This window comes from Protopterus annectens, chromosome 10.part0 (genome assembly GCF_019279795.1).
Source record: "Protopterus annectens isolate FY-2018-M chromosome 10.part0, PAN1.0, whole genome shotgun sequence".
Classification (NCBI taxonomy): domain Eukaryota; kingdom Metazoa; phylum Chordata; order Ceratodontiformes; family Protopteridae; genus Protopterus; species Protopterus annectens.
The window spans coordinates 885,512,967-885,533,914 of NC_056744.1; positions in this window are offsets into that span (position 1 = coordinate 885,512,967).

Consider the following 20,948-nt stretch of genomic DNA (forward strand, 5'->3'; position numbering starts at 1 on the left):
CATTCTTAAAATGCCCTCATATGTAGATGTGATCAGGAATTACTTACTGAATGGCAGAAAATTAATTTTAATGCCAGTATGGGCTATTTAAAATTTTTAATAGCCTCAGCAGAGAAAGAAATTAAAGTGCTATTAGCGTCTATAAAACAACAGCATGATGAGCTTTTGAACCAGTTTGGTCAAGAGCTATTAGACAAGTATATAATTGATGTTCTGGACTCTTTGTCTGTGTATGAAAGGAAACTTATTAAGCAGAAAATGAAGAAAATATCTAGGGATCGTCAGGACTTTCAATCTGGCAATCTATTTACTTGGCCAAGATATAATGAAAGCAAGAGGGCAGCTTACAGTTTGAATGCAACAGCAGCTTCCACTATTCCCGCCCCAATTTCTGCCTCCACAAATGAATTGATGGCTTCTCCAATGAGTGACATGATGACATCAGCTACTGGGGTCAGTGCAGAAGAATCTACCTGAGATCTTAGAGCCAGAAGGAAAACTATTCAAGTGACAGCCCAGGTGCAGAATTCCTCTGCCACTGACAGTGTTTTTAACACTGCTTCAGTTCGTGGAGCAGATTCTTCTTTTCCTTTAGTCCAGCAGAGACTGTTATTCCCTTTACCTGTGAGTGAATTGAAAACATCTTAGCAGCATGAACGCCCATGAGGTCACAGCCGCAGCAGGCAGAAGACGAAGTTAGAGGGAAGTGTAACGAGCCCCAGGAGCATCAAGAAGTGTTCACAACTGTAAAAAAAGCTTACCTAAGAACCTTTCTACGCATATCCTTACAGAAGATGAGTTGGGACTTCTTCATAAGAGCTTATCGTTTATTCCTACCAGGTACTCTGACTTTACTGATGTCATTTTAGACATCAAGCTCATTACCAGAAATTTAATGCTCAAACTTATGTATAAAAATGCTGACAGTAGTAATTCTGATAAACACGATATCTTTAGGAAACCTAATACTTTCAGACCAATTAATAATTCTTTAATTAATGCCTTTGAAAAATTATGCTTGGATGATATTTATAAATTAAATTTATCTGAATTTTTTAATGCTAGAACTAATAGAAAAAATGTTTTAACTTAATTATAGGTGAAATTTGCAGAGCAATTCTGAAATAGTGGTGAGACCAGCAGACAAGTGAGGCCCTATAGCAGTGCTTGACAGTGAGTGGTATAAACAAGCAATGCTAACTATGCTGTTAGATGATGCATTTTACACAAAGGTTCATTATGGTCATGCTAAATTCATGTTAAAGAATGTTAGTGATACTGTGAAAGCATTGTTGAGTAGAAATTTAATAGATAAGAATCTTTTTGATTATTTTTTAATAATGCATCCTACAATACCTGTTATACAGGTACTCCCTAAATTACATAAAGATAGTATAAATCCACCCCTATGTCCCATTGTCTCTAGCCGAAACTGGTGTACTGAATCTATCTCGATTTATCTGAAAAAGTATTTTAGACCCATGCTAGATAAGATTAACCATGTGTTGAAGGACGCTGAACATTTCTTTAAGAGATCTGCATGCTCTTCTCGAAAATTATAGCAATAATGAAAAGCATTTGATATTAGTAACACTGGACGTTACATCACTTTTTACAGTGATACCCAACAATCAGGGTGCAGAGAGCTTTGAATGCTTTTTAAGAAGGTTCAGTAATACTAGTGAAGATGAGCTGGCCAAGATAGAAGCTCTTTTAAGGTGTGTGTTGAAATATAATGTATTCCTGTTTGATGGTAAATATTATTGGCAGAGCAATGGAGTACCCATGAGCACATCTTGTGCCAACAGCTACGCCAATGCTGTCATGGTTGTATGGGAATTGGAACATGTTTTACAAGGACCTTTTTGTAAGCAAGTACTTCTTTACAGGAGATTTGTGGATGACTTGTTTGTCCTATGGGAGGCACAGAAGAACAGTTTAAAGATTTTGAAAGTTACATCAATACAGGTACCACTTTTTTGAGATTCACCTCTACATGCTCCAAATCAAGTATTAATTTTTTGGATGTGTGTGTAGAAGTTGATGGCACTGGTAGTATATATACAAAGCTCTATAGGAAATCCTGCCATGTCAACCACCTGGTTTCTTATGATAGTATGCACCCTTCATACATTTTTAGGAATGTGATGCATAATCAGGTGTTCAGAGCCTCAAAACTTAATGTACTTGAAGAAGATTTTCAACAGCAGGTCAAGGTATCGAACCAAGGATATAATGAGGCAGATGTCCTAATTAATGTTAATGAGGAGACAGGATTGAGGGGAATGGTAGCCAAGCCTTATTTTTCTAAACACAACTACAGAGGTGAACAGGCCTCCAGAAAGCCATCTAGCATGAAACTTAAGGTTCCTTTATACTATTCAGACAATGTTTCTTCCTATATGGATACAGTGAGGAGGCATTGGGATGTTTTTTTACACAAATAGGGATATTTGTGAACTGAGAGATGCTGAGTCTAAGTTTTTACTTAGGAATAAGAAGTCCCTCAAAAGGCAGCTATGCTATCCTAGGAGTACGTTTCATTTAGATAGAGCAGTTGGAACATACCCATGTGGTAAATGCAACTATTGTAAATATATTGATAACACAGCTAGCTTTGAACATCCAGATCAGAACAGAGTGTTTCATTTTCAGGTGCAAGCCACATGCAATAGCCAACATATAGTTTATTTAGCCTATTGCCTTAAATGTAAAAAATTCTATATAGGCATGTCAGACAGACCTTTCAAAGAAAGGATTCGAGAACACATTTATTATATCAGTAGGAGAACTAAAACCAGTGCTTTGACCAAGCATGCTATCAGTACTAACTCTGAGCACACCTTTAAGTTTATGGCCATAGATAGAACTTTTGAGAATATTAGGGGGGGGGATATACATAATATGACTGAGCAGTTAGAGGCCAGATGGATTATTAGACTTAGGGGAGACTCAGGGCATGGTTTAAATGAATATGTGCCACTTAAACCTAAGCTAAAATCCAGACTCTTGTTTAGATAATATTTTTCTTTTTTAGCTGTCTCACCAATGAAGTGTACTTGCTTATATATATTTTTTACACACTTTTATATATACACTTTTATAGATGTGTAAGTGTTATATTTCAAGGTTGCATTTAAAAGATTGTGTTATACAGATATATATGTTTTTATGGGTCTACCTGACAACACCGACACATCACAACACCGACAACAAAATCACTGACACCACATAACCGACAGTTCACAAACACGAAACCTCACATGCCCAACACACCATAATAATGACAATCAACAAACAAAACAAATCCCCTGTCCAAAAAGCACACACACAACACAGGCACACCAAAATCCTTACAAACCCACACTAAACCTCACATACACAACTATCTACAACCTTAACCCAAACCCTAACCCTAAGGTCCGTCACTATCGCACGTTTACCTAACCCGCGCCCTAACCCTAACTCACTTAACCTGCCCCTAACCCAAAGACTATCACTACTGCACACTTACCTAACCCGCGCCCTAACCCTAACTCACTTAACCCGCCCCTAACCCAAAGACTATCACTACCGCACACTTACCTAACCCGCGCCCTAACCCTAACTCACTTAACCCACCCCTATCCTTACAGACCGTCAAGATCGCACACTTACCTTACTCGCACCCTAACGTCTGTCACTACCGCATACTTACATAGCCTTTTCCCATGTCGGTGTTCTCAGCGTTGGTGTTTTCATCCGTTGGTCTTCTCAGTTGTCGATCTTCTGGTGTCGGTGTTCTCAGTGTCGGCGTTCTGAGCTGTCGACGTTGTCAGGTGGACCCGTTTTTACATATACATGTGTGTTTTATACATTTTTCATAAGTGCTTTTTACAAACAGAAGTGTATGTTTGTGTGCATTTACTTCACTTAGTAGGTCAGTGAGTTCAAGTTACACCCTATGATGTTAATTGTTATCACTTAATTTGTATCATGTGACTATTTGTATTTGTTAGTGGTTGTATAAATAGAAGCCTATTTTAGTAGCATTTATTAGCAACTGTTGAAGCAGGTCTTCCTGCAAAACCGCTTGTTTTAACATTAAAACTTGAACTGAAACTGGAAACCTTGGTCATACCTGAGTTCTGTGTTTTTATCATTGTTTGCTTTTAGATTTATTTAGAAATCAGGAACCTGTGTGGGCTGATGACTGTTTTTGTGGATCTTCCTAGACTTATCAAAAGCTTTTGATTCAGTCTCCCACTGGAAACTCTTACATAAACTCTCATCTTTTAGGTATCACCAACTCTTTACTTTAAAGGTTGCATAACTACCTGTCAAACTGAGCACAAGCAATGAAATGGAAACTGATTTCTCTATCTTCTTGCCTGTAACTATTAGTCTCCTGCAAGGATTTATACTAGGGCCCATGCTTTTTCACATATTCATCAATGACCACTACACTGCTACAAAAACTGCTACCCTAGTTCAATATGCTGATGACTCAACCCTAATCTTCTCTGCCAAATCTTTCTCTAAACTCCAGCACCTTATACAACAACCTTATCATTTGAAACATGGCTAAATAATTCACAACCACTAATAACACTAAAAGAAAACTAAATTATTGCTCCCTACCCCAAAGCACATCTCTATCAGAACAACAGTATTTACTATTACATCTGAATAACAAGTAAACCACACAAGATTAGTGGGTGTATTCATAGGCGAGTAGTTGAAATGTGACCACTATTTAGCTCACACAGTTACAAAAGTCATCAAAAACTAAGTACATTATACAGAGTGAAAACCTATCTCAGAAGACATATAGCTTTTACTTTCTTACTGCCATCTCTCTTCTATGATGCCTCAATCTTCACTATATTTCAAGTCTCACAGCTGTTCAGCCTTGAGTAATGTTATAATAAAACTATTACAAGAGTGCACACCACTAACTAGCCTTCAAAGAATTAAGCTGGTTAGAACTACATCACTTTGCTCTTTCTAGGCTAACTACAATACACAGACTCCTCTATAAGCCAGAAAATTGCTCAGCTCTTAACAACTTAATTATGATCTAGAGAAAGAAAATCACTAATCACTATAACCAAATCATCTAATACTGCAGGTTACTCTATATTCAAATAGTGCAGCTAAACTATGAAACCACATCCCACTAACACTGAAATGTATTCAGAATGCAAATTCATTTAGAATGTAACTAAAACTTCACATATTAATCAATGTATCTGCTCCTGTATATCTCCAGGATAAATGCAACTGTTATTTCCAGCTTACTATTATCTTCAAACTATTTATTTTCACTAAGAATCCTGTCCCCTACAACTAGTCTTCACTAACACCTGGCATAGCTCTCAACCGATCAGAGAGAAATCTCAACAGAATCAGGGACAAATCCTCAAATAATCAGGGACAATCAGGGACATTTTTAAAATATTTGTACTATTAACTTGAAACATTTGCAGAACAAGAGAATGTGGATCAATATAGGTTTTCTGACTTAAAATGTCTATAAGTCTAAATTACTATCATTATTTATTAAGGGCAATTCACCACCTTTTCTTCAGCAGTCACCAGTTTTAAGAGGGATTAAGAGGGACAGGCCTAAAATCTAAGTCTAAATCAAGGACGTCCCTGAAGATCAGGGACAGTTGAGAGGTCTGGATAGTTTTACTAGCATCTCCCAGCCAAATACATAGTTTTGTGACACTGATCACCCCCACCACTATACTTCTGATATAAACTTTATGATAACCATATACAGTGGATATAAAAAGTGTACACACCCCTGTTAAAATGCCGGATATTTGTGATATAAAAAATGAGACCACAATAAATAATTTCAAAACTTTTCCCACCTTTAATGTGACCTATAACCTGTACAATTCAATTGAAAAGCAGACAAATCTGTTAGAGGGAAAAATATAAAAAAATAAAAAACGTAAAATACTCTGGTTGCACAAGTATGCATACCCTTAAACTAATACTACTTTGTTGAAGCACCTTTTGATTTAATTACAGCATTCAGTCTTCTTGGGTACACACCTGCCATGATTAAAGAGACTCTGATTAACCCCAGATAAAGTTCAGCTGTCCTAGTAGGATTTTCCTGACATTTACTCAGTTGCCTGCTACAGCAAAAGCCATGGTTTGCAGAGAGCTTACAAAGCATCAAAGGGATCTCATTGTTGAAAGGTATCAGTCAGGAGAAGGGTACAAAAAAATTACCACATCATTGGATATATCATGGAACACAGTGAAGACAGTCATCAAAAAGTGGAGAAAATATGGGACAACAGTGACGTTGCAAAGAACTGCACATCCCTGCAAAATTGATGAAAAGACAAGATGAAAACTGGTCAGGAAGGCTACCAAGAGACCTACAGCAGCACTGAAGGAGCTGCAGGAATTTCTGGTAAGTATTGGTTGTGTACTACATGTGACAACAATCTCCCGTATTCTCCATATGTCTGGACTATGGGGTAGGGTTGCAAGATGGAAGCCTTTTCTTACACAGAAAAACATCCAGGCCTGGCTAAAATTTGCAAAACAATACATCAAGTGTCCCAAAAGCATGTGGGAAAATGCGTTATTGTCTGATGAGACCAAGGTTGAAGTTTTTGGCCACAATTCCAAAAGGGATGTTTGGCAAAAAAAACAACACTTTGCATCACCAAAATAACACCATCCCCATGGTGAAGCATGGTGGTATCAGTATCATGCTTTGGGGTTACTTTTCTTCAGCTGGAATTGGGGCTTTAGTCAAGGTGGAGGGAATTATGAACAGTTCCAAATACCAGTCACTTTTGGCCCAAAACCTTCAGGCATCTGCTAGAAAGCTGAAGATGAAGAGGAATTTCACCTTTCAACATGACAATGACCCCAAGCATACATCCAAATCAACAAAAGAATGGCTTCACCAGAAGAAAATTAAAGTTTTGGAATGGCCCAGCCAGAATCCAGACCTAAATCCAATAGAAAATCTGTGGGGTGACCTGAAGAGGGCTGCGCACAAGAAATGTCCTCGCAAAATGACAGATTTGGAGTGGTTTTGCAAGGAAGAGTGGGCAAATATTGTCAAGTCAAGATGTGCCATGCTGATAGACTCCTACCTAAGAAGACTGAATGTTGTAATTAAATCAAAAGGTGTTTCAACAAAGTATTAGTTTAAGGATGTGCACACAGAACAAAATATTAGTTTAAGGGTGTGCACACTTATGCAACCAGCGTACTGTACGTTTTTTATTTTTTATATTTTTTCCCCTAACAGATTTGTTTTGCAATTGAATTGTACAGGTTATAGGTCACATTAAAGATGGGAAAAGTTTTGAAATAATTTATTGTGGTCTCATTTTTTCATATCACAAAAACCTGGCATTTTAACAAGGTTGTGTGTACACTTTTTATATCCACTGTATTTAATTATTTATGAACCTACTTTATACCCCACCTCTTAACTACAATATTAACATTTTTTGACCTACCTAATTCCATCCCTCACCTCCATTTCTTTGAATTCCTAAGCACTAATCAGATGCTCTATTGTCTGACAAACCCTCTAATACACCTCTTCATATTCTAAATGTTTAACACCTACTAATGCAGTAGTATATTTTACTCTATAATAGTTGCTTTTATTTCATACGCATGTAATCTAATTAACAAATGAATGTGTAACTGTTAATGTGTTACTTAATGCCTGTTTATGTATTTTACTAAATGCCTGTTTAAAATGTTTGTAATGTGCTGGAGCTCTTCTCTGCAGGCTTCTTCTGAAAAGATTTTTTTGACTAAATCCAATTGTACAACAACAGTAAACAAAAACAAAACAAAGTAAAACAAAATGAAATAAACATTAAAATACTCCCTAATATGAAAGGCAATGACTCTTCACCTGCATCTTTTAACTTCAGTACAAAGTAAACTAGCTGACTGGAGTCACTGATAAAGAAGTTCTCTTCACACAGTATGTCACTGAGTGAAAACATAATATTTATGGCTCTAGTCTTGTTTGTGTTTACCTTATACCCTGCAATTCTATTATAGTAGGCACGACCCATCATGCTTAGTACTTCAAATAGATATATACAACAAGTCCTGTCAAATTCCTTTTCAGCATCCAGACTTGCAATCAACAATGTTTTTTTTGGTTTTGTTGGCTTCTATCAACATGCTTATATTCCATCTGCTATCATCATTGGTTCTATCCAGTGCAAAATCCATCTATTCCAGATCAGTCGAAGAGGGGAGACATGAGCTAATCTTTTGAAAACCAGTACAGTAAATAATGAATAATTGTGAGTAAGTATCAGTATTGGTCTATGTGACTTGTGAAGGCTCCTTGTATGATTTATAAATTACAGTTATGATAGCTTTTTTTTCATACATTAATGGTGTCTCCAGTTACCAACACACAGCAAGTTTAGCAAAGTCCTAAGCCCTTTATAAAATTGTCTTTAAACATTGCTTGAATTCCCAATGGCTATCCATCCAACTTGGGTATTTTACTGCTTTTCTGGTACCTTAATAGAGCATCCACCTCATCTTCTGTAACTTCTTACAGCATGCATTTCCTGTGATCCTGGTTCAAACCTTTTCATGACAGTGAGAGTGGAAAGGCCTTTATTTTGGTTGTCTTTATCTTTTAGTCTTGTTCTGGTTCATATAATTATAATAATTATTATTCACCTGCCATCTTGCTCTACTCATTCTCCCTCCCCATCTTTACAATCTGCCTTCCGGCATCTGTGCAAACGCGAACTCAGGAACCTGTAAATCACTATTTTTCACAGAGATTTACATTAAACCTGCTGCATGCTACTGCCTTGACTGCTTCCCTGGGACTATAAGAGCATCTGAACCGCAGCATTTCCAAAGTTAAAGAAGTGGCCTCCTACCCTTCCATTCACCAAATATTTACATTAAACCTGCTGCATGCTACTGCCTTGACCACTTCCCTGGGACTATAAGAGCATCTGAACCGCGGCATTTTCAAAGTTAAAGAAGTGGCCTCTTACCCTTCCATTCACCAAATATTTACATTAAACCTGCTTCATTCTACTGCCTTGACCGCTTCCCTGGGACTATAAGAGCATCTGAACTGCGGCATTTTCAAAGTTAAAGAAGTGGCCTCCTACCTTTCCATTCACCAAATATATGTTTGCTGCTAATATTTGTAATTTTTACTGCAATTCTGACCTCCCGGGTCTCCGCTGCACAGTTCCATAACCCACCCAGTTCGTCAGCCCTCCTCTAGCTGTTCCTCTCAATCAACCCTTCCACATCAGCCCTCCGGCGTTTCTTTGCAAACTCCTTCCTTTTGCTGTCTGTGTCCTCGCTCTACCACCTACCCTGCATCTGCTATATTACAGCCTACTCTTCATTTCCTACTCATTTCATCACTGTTAAAAACAACTTGCTTTTTCCTCTCCTTGTACCTTGTTCCCAATGTTTCTCCCTGCTCCTCTCTCTCTTGCTTTCCCCTGGCCTGAATCTATCTTCCTCCCCAACTATCCCATTAACTTATAGTGTTTAGATGTTGAAATACCAAACTTAATGTGTTTAAAAATAGTGCTCTGATACCTATTTTCAAGCTCACAACCTGCCCCAGCTCACTCATACTTGCAGCTCGTGTTACACTTAGAGATTGTTATTTGTAGCTCTGTCTGTGGCTCAGGGCAAACCCACTCAGGCTCACTCTGCTCCCCTACCCTACCCCCATTCCCACAAACCTCCTCTTTTATCACATTTATATCTAAAGTACACCACACCCCCAACACTAACCACCTATCACCACTCTTCACACTCCCATTCCAAACCCCTCCCACTTCACCATCTCTTCATTCCACCCCTCCCAGAATAATCACTTTCCACCCTACTCTAGATCCTTTTGCAGTATACAGCTTCCCCTCCCCTATTACTCTACTCTACTTCCCTTGCTGTCTACACTTACTCCTCCCATAATGGTGCTGCATCACCTTTTGCTGTTCATCACACTGTTTTTATACCTCCTCTACTTCACTTATACTGCCACTACCATGACTATCATATTCAACACTACCACTCCCCAACACGTACTGAAACAACAGCACAACTTCATTTTAAGCCTCATAGCATCATCAGCCCTCAACTATATCCCCGCAGCAACATTCTTCTCTTCCACTTCAAACATTTACACATCCACTCCCCTCATCCATCCACATACAGGCATTACCAACCCAGGGCAAAATTTAGATACTTAGTATACACTCTTTAACACAGATTATGCTGCAGGCAGATATCCATCCCAACCCTGGCCTTAACTGTAACTCTTCTCCCAACAACTGTGACCTTCTTGACTCCTCCTCTACTACTAATATACAAAATCTGGCTGGCCCAACTCCATGTACTTCACTTCCCATAACCTCCAACTCAGATCTGCTAATAACAAATTTCAACTTCAGAAGCTTCATAAATAAAATAATGGAATTCCATGCTACCTTGGCCACCTACTCTCCAGTCATAGCTGTCATTATTAAAACCTGGTTAAAGCCCCATATCAAAGACTCTGAAATTACAACTAATGGCTACAACATCATAAGGCAAGATAGACTAAACAAATGAGGTGGCGGTGTAGCTGTTACATTCAAAGACTCTCATACAGTGGAAAAAATAAACTGTACCACCCCAGCCATCCCCAGTGCAGAAATACTAGTCACACACCTGAAACTTAACCCTCAAAAAGCCATTATTACCATTGCCATATACCTGCCTCCTGGAAACAACCTTCCCAGTACTGAATTCCTCCACTCTTGGCCTGCTTCCTCTTTCAGCTAGGAAACCATCATCCTAGCGACTTTAACCTTGACTGGCTCTCCTGCTCCTCTACCTATCCCACTAACTTTATTAACCTGTACAACTTCACCCAAACTATCAACAGCCCCGCCTGCACTGATAAACATTCTAAAAAACAGTCAATCCTTGACTGGATACTAACCAACAAGCCTAACCTGGTGCACCAAGCTGGCTGCCTACCTATCTCATTAAACAAACATGCTCCCACATTCCTACTTAAGAAAATAATTAAATCTCAAACACACATACCGTTCAAATACACCTGGAGCAAAAAAAAATCTCCCCAGATACATTCAGTCTACTACTTCAACATTGTGACTGGTCCCCATTAAAAACCCTACAACTAGACCTTGCAGTCGAATACTTCAATAATAAATTCTTTGAAATCCTAAATAATCTCACACCCACCAGGAAAATTCATACCAAAGTCAAACAATTAACATGGCTATCTAATGACACTAAGGATCTAATCAAACAAAGGGACAAAGCCTGGTCAGATTACCATACCACCAAAAATAAAAATGATTTCACCATATTTCAGCAATTAAGAAATCAAGCTAAGAAAAAAAATCCATTGACAAAAAAAACTACTTTCAACCCCCCCCCCCAAAAAAGAAATACCTGAACAATCCACAAATGTTCTGGCAAAACATCAACTACCTCCTTAACCCTAGTAAAACCACCACCCCTGCTCCTGCCACTTGTAATATCTCTGAGCCCATAGCATCACAATTCAACTCCCACTTTATTAACTCAATCACCACCCTCCTAGACAACAAGCAATTCTGCCCACTAAACATACCCCCCACCACTGAAGACACAAACTCTTTCTCCTTCAAGCCCATTCAGGCTATGTACCTAAAAAAACTCCTAAGTAAACTAAAACCATGCTGTCATGCCACAGACCAGCTACCCAATGAATTCCTGAAAATAGCTGCTTCATCTATAGCCTACCTCATATCCACCCTAATCAATCATTCTATCTCTGAACACTATGTCCCTTACCTATGGAGAATTTCTTACATCATTCCCCTTCACAAGGGCGGCCTCTCCAGAGAAATCTCAAATTATCGACCAATTATCATCCTCTCTCCCATAGCTGAAATCCTAGAAAAATGTATCCACCCGCAGGTTCTAAACCACCTCACCACCAACAACATGCTAGATTTTTTTTGCTAGATATGTCAAAAGCCTTTGACACAGTGTCTCACCAATTGCTACTCAATAAACTTGCAAACTACAATCTCAACTCCTCATCCCTAATCTGGTTCCACAGCTACCTGTCAAACTGTCAACAGGCTACTAAATGGGAAAACAATCTCTCTCCACTACTGCCTGTATACACTGGAGTACCCCAAGGATCCATATTGGGTCCCTCCTTTTTATCATATTCACCAACAACCTAAATTCTGCCACCAAACATACAACTATCATCCAATATGCAGATGACTCCTCACTAATCTGTTCGGCCCTTTCTCCCCAAGAACTTCAGCAAAAAATGCAAACATCCTTCCTGGACATTTAAATGTTCCTCTCCAAGCATCAAATCATCCTAAACCCAAATAAGACTAAGTTAATGATTTTCACTAACAAATCATCCAAGGTAAGCCCTCTACCCCTCTGTAGCTATTCCTCCAATGGAACAAAAATTGACACAACTAGTCAGACCAAACTCCTAGGCATTCCAATCAATATCAGACTAAAATTTGATACACACATCTCCTTAACAATCAAAAAAGTCTATGTCAAACTAGGTACTCTCTACAGAGCCAAACCTTACCTCAATCACCAAGCCAGGATAGCCACTGCTAGAGCCCACTTACTATCTACCCTCTTCTGCTGTCCACATATTTTCACCAACCTACGCAAAACTGACCTAAATAATCTAGAATCCTGCTACAACAAAATAGCTAGGTTTGCAGCCAATCACCCCCACAAAACACACCATTGCTCTACTCTCCAGCACCTCAACTGGCTGGATCTTCCCAACTTGTTAACTCCAAACCAACTTACCTTTGCCCACAGAGTTTTCCACAACCCCAATAACTGCCTTGCCCTCTCTAATCTTGTCTAACCCAACATTAACTGCAGGTCCCTTCGATCCTCTGACAAATTACTGCTAAAAAATTACCCAGTCACACAACTATCATGGTGAATCCCTGCATTCCAATAAAATAGCCAAGGTCTGGAACTTGGTCTTTAAAATAACTCTTTATGTATTACTTTCTTTGTGATTCACATCAGCAATTGCTTTCTGCCTTTCTAACGTCCTTCTTTCAAATACTTTTTTCCTTCTCAGTTACATTGAAGTGGCTGGAGAGTCTTGTTTGCAATACTTGCCCTCTGTGATGAACCCTTGCCTCCTTCATAAAGCAGTGGTTCTTGTGGAGCTTAAAATGTGACTGTTCCCTCTGGAAGGTTCACTCTGAAGCAGACTGGATACAACAGTTTAAATTTAAAATGCCCTGTCCTGCATAGCTTCACTGCATTATGAAAAGCTGTTTTCTTTTGCCTTGTTTCAGCTAATCATGATCCCACCATACTTTTGTTTCCAGCACCTTTGATTCATTTCTAGGAGTCTACACTTTTATCAAATACTTCAAGTTAATGGGTGTGGAAGCTATCCAAATGTTCTGTAGGAAACTTTGCTTGGAGTGGTTGTTGGAAAAATACCCCATAGATTATCTTACGTCCTGTTTCTTCTATCAGCAGTCAATTCTAGCAACATATCTCTCATGAACTACACTCAATTCATCCCCTCAGCCTTTACAGGAATACTTGTAAAGTGTAGGTTTTTATGCCTGTTTCTATCATCTAAATCCACAATTTTAGACTTTAAAGGATATAGGATTGCTTCCAAAGTGGTTATTCTGTGTTTTACCTCCTTCATGCCTCCTTCAAACCCATCAGCTAGTGCTAGTCAGAGTGAGAAATTAAGGCTACTTTTACTTCTTCCATTCTTTTATCTAACCTTTTTAAAGTAGTCTAGTAAATTAGTATTACTCTTGTGCAGTTCTGACATTATTAACTGCACTCTGTCTTTTTTCATGGTGCTCATTGTCTTTTTACTCATCATATTCTCAGTGCTAGTTGCAAGACAGTCCTCATCAGCAAGAAATCTAGTTTGACTTTTTGACACCTCCAAAATGCTACAATCACCTGTTTTCCCTTCTTCTTATCACATAAGCAGAATTAATAAATTGCAACATCACTGATGCCTCAAAAATGGAATCTATATCAACAGTTTTAATGTTGTAACCTTAAAATTACAGTTTTAATCTTGGAAGGAGAGGGGCTGCACTCAAACACTCATCATATGTTTCCTGCGCACCACCTTTTCCCTGTCCTGATAAGAGGACCCATCTTGTATACAAAGCAATTGTATTTACATTGGTTTTGCAAAAAACAAATAAAATCAAAACAGTATTTGTTAACAAAAAATGCAAAACGTTTTATAGGTTTACACATTCAGTAGGCACTACACATAGCAAATGGCAAGCATCATCACTCCTGCAAACATTTCTGTACAAAAAGACTAATGCCTCATCCAGGCAATATTTCTTTCTTTCTGAATTAAGAGGCAAATCTCTTTTCCAAGCAGGTCCCCTCTGTTATGAGAGGCAAACTTCTCTTCCAAGCAGTTATGCATACTCCATAGAAACATTCCCCTCTAAACTGAGATGAAAATAATTCTGATTTGTAGGCTCAATCTCCCAAAATTCCCTCCAGCAAGTGTTTTCACTCAGATAATCTGGGTTCTGTTCAGCCTTATTTACACATATACTGCCCCAGCTCACAAATTAAAGATTTGAAGCCAAATACTCATTCAAACAGCTGATTCTATCAAAACAATAGAAAATGGCATCTTTTTTATTATTTAACCTCTGTTACACCCATATTATTCCTTGCAGTATAGAACCGCAGTTCCAGACTAGTCAGAATGCTTTATAAGATATAGATAACCCATGTGCACTGGATTTTTTTATGCCAGGTTTATGCTTCAATGTGACTTTAAATTGTTGAAGGGACCAAGCCCGACTATGAATTTAAAATGTCATAGGGACCAAGCCTATTTGCCCAGTAGCCCAACCTATTATTGAAATAATGTTGTTTATCTCTCCATTGTAAGGGTGTCTAGTCAGTGACTGCAGCAAAGTGAGTGTCCATTTAATGGCAGAGCACTCATGGTCAGTAGCAGGGTACTTTGGTCTGCTCAGTTTTCTGCTTTCAGATCAGGTGGTGTTCACCCCATTTCTTGTGAAAGTACAGTCCCTCCTCTCATTTTAGAGACACCTGAATAAGAAAAACAACAGATCTGAGGGCTCCCAGATTTGTTGCTTTTCTTGCAGTTTCTGTGACATGGGTTTTCCTGCTTTTACCCTGGCATTTTTATAAAGCATTTGTATAAACAATAAATGGTTTGTCAGTGGTAGCTATAGGCTCTGATACAAGGTAGTTTTAGTTAATTAAAGAACTTTTCTGCTGCCACAGTCCACCTGACTTTTGTAAGGGCCTTCACAGGTTCATAGGTGTGTACTAGGCTAATGGCCCTGGGGTCTTTACAAGCCTAGCCCACAGAAGTACCCTGGCACTGTGCTGCCGGTCGTTAGTTCCCAGTGCCTCTATCAAGTACAGCCACTGGAGTGATCCCCGGGTTGGACTTTCTATTTCTCATCCACTCATCAAGATTTTTCTTGAAGAGGGCTAGTGAGGTGCTCTGCTTGACATGTATGGGAAGTCTATTCCAGAGCATCGGTATCCAGCATGGTCTGTTGATTGTAGTAATGAGGTTTAGGTCTCTGGAGCATGTGGTGTGGAGGGATTGGGATTTCTTTAGATGTAGCAATTCTAACAGAGCTGGGTCAGACATGACTTTGTAAGTCAAGCAGAGATCGCCTCTTAGTAGACAATATGAGACAGAGAATAGCTGGAGTGTTTTGAGTCTGCCCATGTATGACATGTGTTTAAGGCCTAGGATCCTCTTCGTGAGGTACTTTTGTGGCCTCTCAATCTGTTGCAGGTGTCTGGTGAGGTACATGCCAAACTGGGCATTATACTTTATGACTGGTCTAATGAGGGAAGAGTAGAGAGAAATGATGACCTTTTTCTTCCTGGATGCAAAACCCTTGGTAATGAGATGTGCCACATAGAAGGACTTTCTGACCACAGTGGCAATGTGGTGGTAGAAGGAGAGGTTGCTGTCAACCTGTGTTCCCAGATCTCTTATAACACCTTCAATGTTCAGTGGGCTCCCATTGATGTGGTAATTAGTGGAAACTGAGTTTTTCCCAAATGGGATGATGACACATTTTTTGGTATTAAGCTTAAGGCCATGGTTTCGACACCAGTCATTGGTCTCAGTGAGGCCTTTCTGTAGGATGTCTGCATCACTTGGGGAGTTAATAATGGCTCCCAGCTTGCAGTCATCTGCGAATTTGTCAGCCAGAGCCTCTGCATGTTGGCCTGGAGTTCTGAGAAGTAGATGCCAAACAGGAGAGGAACCAGGACCAATCCCTGTGGGACTCCACTCATGAGTGGTTGGCAGTCCCATTTAGAGTCTGCTTCTTTCACACTGTGGGTTCTATCTGTGAGCCAATTTGCAACCCACCTAACGATATAGAGGTTGATGCCTAGTTTGCTGAGTTTAGCAATAATTCCTGAGTGAAGAATGGTATCAAAGGCCTTGGCCAGATCAAGGTAGGCTGTATGAATTGCCTTATCTTCATCCACTGCTCTGGTGACTGGCTCAAAGAAGTCAACCAGGTTGAGCAGGTATGATCTACCTTTCACAAAACCAAACTGTGTGGGATCTAGAGTTTGGAGATTCCATATATCCTTGTTAATTAGGTCCATGATGATGTGCTCCATAGCCTTACAGTACATATCTGACTCATCAGGCTAATGGAGTGATAATCTCCAGGGTCTGTAGTCACTCTTCCTTTATGGAGAGGGATGACTGCAGCAGTATGCCTTTTGTTAGGGACAAAGCCTGAGGTGAGGCTGTGAGTGAACAGAGCACACAGATGTGGTGCCAGTTCACTTTGTAATCCATGTAAAACACAGCCAGGGATATTGTCGAGTCCCATGGAAGCTGTATTCTTGGCCTTAGACAATGCAGTTTTAACCTGTGCTTCAGTAATGTTGGGTGCCTGGCATTCTTCCGGTATTGAGATTGGTCCTTTAGAGGGGGAGAGAGGGGTAAAGCTGGCATGAAATCTGTCGGCCAGTATGTTGGCAATATCTGTTGGCTAAATATAGGAGGTACCATTGTGCAGTAACTCAGAGCAAATCTGGGTATTGCCATGGAGATCCTTGATATAACTATAGAAGGCTTTGTGGTTGATTTTAGTGTCTGCTGCAATTCTGCCTTCATAGCTGGCTTTAGGGGTTTTGATTAGGGATCTCATCTTTTTGTTGAGGCTAATAAGGGAATGTTTCCAGTTTTGGGACTTCACCTTTTTCTGCAATAGTTTCTTCCTTCTGTTGTAGAGTTTGTTAATGGCAGGGGACCACCAGACTGGCTTCCTTTTTTTTGGAGGAGAGCATCTTGGTTCTGTTGGGTATGACTAGTTCCATGTATTTATGTATGTGTTAGTACAGTGCATTGGTGTATGATTCAGCGGTCATGCATCTATTTTCCATTGGCATGGGTGCCATGAAGTTAGCCACCTCTGTTTTTAGGAGTCCAAAGTAAGCTTTGGAGAAGGTTTTCATGGTGGATACCTTTGTGAGGGGTGTAGGTGAGATGTGGATTTCCATGGTGATTAGTTTGTGGTTGGATCTAACCAGGGAGGAATTGACTATTGGTGTAGAGTACCGGTTGCCCATGTTAGTATTAACCAGGTCAAGGATGTTGCTTCCTCTATTGGGGGTAAGAATGAGCTGGTCTAGGCCACTGGAATTGATGAATTCCAGGAAGCATTGGGCCAGTGCATTGGTGTATGAGTAGTTTTCCCAGCTGATGGAGGGGTAGTTGAAGTCACCTAGTATGAGATTGCTGGGTTGGATCTTAACAGTTTCAGGATGCTTAGGAATGTGGAGTGAGAGTCTTGAGACATGGTTGGGGACCTATAGCAGGCTATGACCTGAATTGCCATTGTATCCAATGTTAGTTGTACCTGGAGTATCTCAGATGCGTTATGCTGGGCTGCTAGTCGGGAGGTGTGCATATCTACATTCTCTCATAAAAACATCCAAGGCAAACTTTGAGAGAAAAATCGCTAAGGACACTAAAGATAACCACAAAGCCTTCTTCAGCTATGTTAGAAACCTGGGCGGAAACCCTCAGATATGCTCAGAGTTGGTTCACAACAACAAAAAATACACTGAACCCACAGATATTGCTAACATTCTGGCTGACAGGTTCAGTGCAAATTTCTCGCCTCCTTCACCCCCAAAAGAAGAAATACTTATCCCAGCTGAATGTAATCTCCCTGTCATCTCAGATGTCCAAGTGAGAACCGCCCTAAACAAAGCAAAAAACACAGCATCAATGGGACCTGACGGTATCCTGGGGTGCGTGTTACGTGAACTCCAAGAGGAGCTAAACCCACACATAAAATGCTATTTAACCTTAGCCTTACTTCGGGATATGTACCTGAACACTGGCGTACAGCAACAGTGGTCCCACTCCATAAGGGGGGTGCCTCTACAGACCCTGGAAACTACCTCCCCATAAGCTTGACTAGCCTGGTCTGCAAAGCTATGGAAAGAATCATTATGGAACTCATAAACGGAGACATAGTAGACCTACAGATGCTTGACCCCACCCAGTTCGGCTTTGTAAAGGGCAGATCCTGCCTTTTAAACCTGGTTGACTTTTTTGAAACAGTCACTAGAGCCATTGATGAGGGAAAAGCAGTCCATACATCATACCTGGACTTGGCTAAGGCCTTCGACACAATACCCCACTCAGGCATCATAGATAAGCTAAACAGCTTAAAAGTAAACCCTTATGTCACTAGATGGGTTGCAAACTGGCTAAAGGACAGAGCCCATAAAGTTAGAATCACTGGAGCAATGTCAGACTCAAAGCCAGTCACAAGTGGTGTCCCACAGGGATCTGTCCTGGGACCCCTCTTGTTTGGCATTTATTTCTCAGATGTTAAAGCAAACATGGGAGGGCTGTGGCTGACAAAGTTCGCAGATGACTGCAAACTATAGTCGATACACCAGCAGATACACACATCCTACAAAAAGGCCTCACTGAAACGGACAACTGGTGTCATAGTCACGGCCTTAAACTAAATGCCAAAAAATGTATAGTCATCCCTTTTGGAAAAAACAAAGTACCCACAAATTATCACATAGACAGCAACCCACTGAGTACAGAAAAAATAATCAGAGACCTAGGGACCCAAGTAAACAGCGACCTCTCATTTGACACCCACGTTGCCAAAGTGGTTAGAAAAACATTCTACCTTGCACATCTCATCATGAAGGGTTTCACATCCAGATCCAAGGATGTCATTGTACCCCTATATTCCTCCCTCATCAGACCCATGATTGATTACAATGCCCCATTTGGTATGTACCTCACCCGGCACTTGCAACAGCTGGAGAGACCACAAAAGTACCTCACCAAAAGGATCAAGGGTCTCCAACATATGTCTTATTCTGCCAAACTAAAGAAACTTCAGCTCTATTCAGTAGCATACCGCCTGCTCAGAGGTGATCTCTGCCTGACGTAAAAGGCCAAGTCCAATCAGGATCTGATGGACATGCTCCACCTCAAAAAATCCAAATCCATCAGGACCACGAGAGCTAAAGACTTAAACCTCGCACAAGTATGAATAGGACATGCTGGAGGGATAGATTCATAACCCAGAGGCTTCCCATGCTTTGGAACAGGATCCCAGTTCAGATAGGCAGAGCCCCTCACTGACTCTCTTCAAGAGAAATATTGATGAGTGGATGGGAGATCGTAAGTTTACCCCAGGGGTCACATCTGTGTCACTACTAGACAGAGGCACAGTATTCTAGATTTATTCTGTACATTTTTGTACCATTTCATGGGGTGGCAAAAGCCACATCACTATGGCTAGGCTTACAAATGCCCCAGGGCAGATAGCCTAGTACTATACTATGAAACTATGAAACTATATCCTTTATGAATATGAAGACACTACTGCCTTTGGAGCTTCAGTCCATGTTCTGGGCCCGAAAGGTATGGAATGAGTTATAGCCTGGTAACACAGCGGTGCTTTCTGCTGCTTTATACCAGGTCTCCATTACAGCACAAATGTCAATGTTCTCCATTTTGAGGAGTGCTTTAAGCAAGTGCTTCTTGTGATTTAGACTTCTAGTGTTGAGGAGCATAACCGTCAGATTACATTTATTTATACAGTGGATATAAAAAGTGTACACACCCCTGTTAAAATGCCAGGTTTTTTTCATATAAAAAAATGAGATGACAATAAATCATTTCAAAACTTTTCCTACCTTTAATGTGACCTATAACCTGTACAATCCAATTGCAAAATAAACAAATCTGTTAGGGGAAAAATATAAAAAATAAAAAAATGCACAATAAGCTGGTTGCATAAGTGTGCACATCCTTAAACTAATACTTTGTTTAAACACGTTTTTGATTTAATTACAGCATTCAGTCTTTTTGGGTACACACCTGCCATCAATTAAAGAGACTCTGATTAACCCCAAATAAAGTTCAGCTGTCCTAGTAGGATTTTCCTGACATTTACTCAGTTGCCTGCTACAGCAAAAGCCATGGTTCACAGAGAGCTTACAAAGCATCAAAGGGATCTCATTGTTGAAAGATATCAGTCAGGAGAAGGGTACAAAAAATTTCCACAGCATTGGATATACCATGGAACACAGTGAAGACAGTCATCAAAAAGTGGATAAAATATGGGACAACAGTGATGTTGCAAAGAACTAGACATCCCTCCAAAACTGAAGAAAAGACAAGACAAAAACTGGTCAGGGAGGCTGCCAAGAGACCTACAGCAACTCTGAAGCAGCTGCAGGAATTTCTGGCAAGTACTGGTTGTGTACTACATGTGACAACAATCTCCCTTATTCTCCATATGCCTGGACTATGGGGTAGGGTTGAAAGACGGAAGCCTTTTCTTATACAGAAGAACATCCAGGCC